We start from the raw sequence: 1,166 nt of genomic DNA on the forward strand, positions 1-1,166 counted from the left end.
TCACTTGGAGAGACTATGAGGTGATGTTCACCAAAGTGCCTCTCCAAACTAAGGGGCACCGTGGGTTAATAACGTAACAAGAGTCAGCGGTCCTCCTGCTTATGGTGTCACTCCAGCTTCAGTCTTGATGACATTTTTCAACAGGGAACTCCTTAGATCTACGAGGATAAAACAAACATTTAAAATCCTGTGTTGAGCGAAATGTGTTATAATAACATTCGTCAAATTTTCATACCAAAATGACGTCAATAACGCATTACAGCCAAAAATTCGCGACGGATACTGTCCACGCCAGCTACACGCACACACAGACACACACACACAGTCCCAAATTTCCGTCGTAACGCTTCTTCAAAGACATGTATTGCCTTGCCTTCATATAACAGATTCGAGACGCAGGGAAAATGCGGCACTACCCTGTTGCTTCAGTTAACAGCTTCAGCCAACGGCAGCACATCCTAACGTGGAGAACCGGGAACTATTGGAAACGAGAGCTCCCCTGTTGAAAACGTAAGCTACACATTTGCAGTGAAACGACTGTCCCTGTTCATGAGGGGTAGCATAAAGTGACCCTTCTTCCTTCAATAGCGACAGGCCTGGCGCATAAGCAACAAGATAAAAATAAACCGGACTTGATTCACCCATACCTTTACTAACAGTCGATGGCTCATCGAGGCATCATTCAAACTCATATTCCACCCTACAACTTCTTCTACAAACCTTTGAAAATTCTATGAATGTATTCTATCTCTTCGATGTAGATATGACAGAACTATTCCGCAGAACTACTCCGCAATGTTTCAAAATTCAACCAATCTGTTTATCACAACGAGGAGTCCTTTAAAATACTTAAGAAACAGAAGGTTATATATTGTGGGGGCAAAAAAAAAGAAGAAGCCTTACCTCCTCATATCCACGATAAAGCATAGCTCCAAAACCGCGCAGCCATTCCATAAAATTCGTATCGGTAGCCACCTCTCATTCAAGAGCAATCACACGTTTCAGGTTGACGGAAATATATAGCCAATGCGATTGTCTCGTATGAAATCCGACTACCTAACCCAATCCTCATATAAGAACTGAACTGAATCCAGATCCAGAACATTCCGAAAATGCGTTCATTGCATGGCAGTGCAGCTGTAATTGCATACATGGATACTACTATT

Source organism: Chanos chanos, chromosome 1 (assembly GCF_902362185.1).
Source record: "Chanos chanos chromosome 1, fChaCha1.1, whole genome shotgun sequence".
Classification (NCBI taxonomy): Eukaryota; Metazoa; Chordata; class Actinopteri; order Gonorynchiformes; family Chanidae; genus Chanos; species Chanos chanos.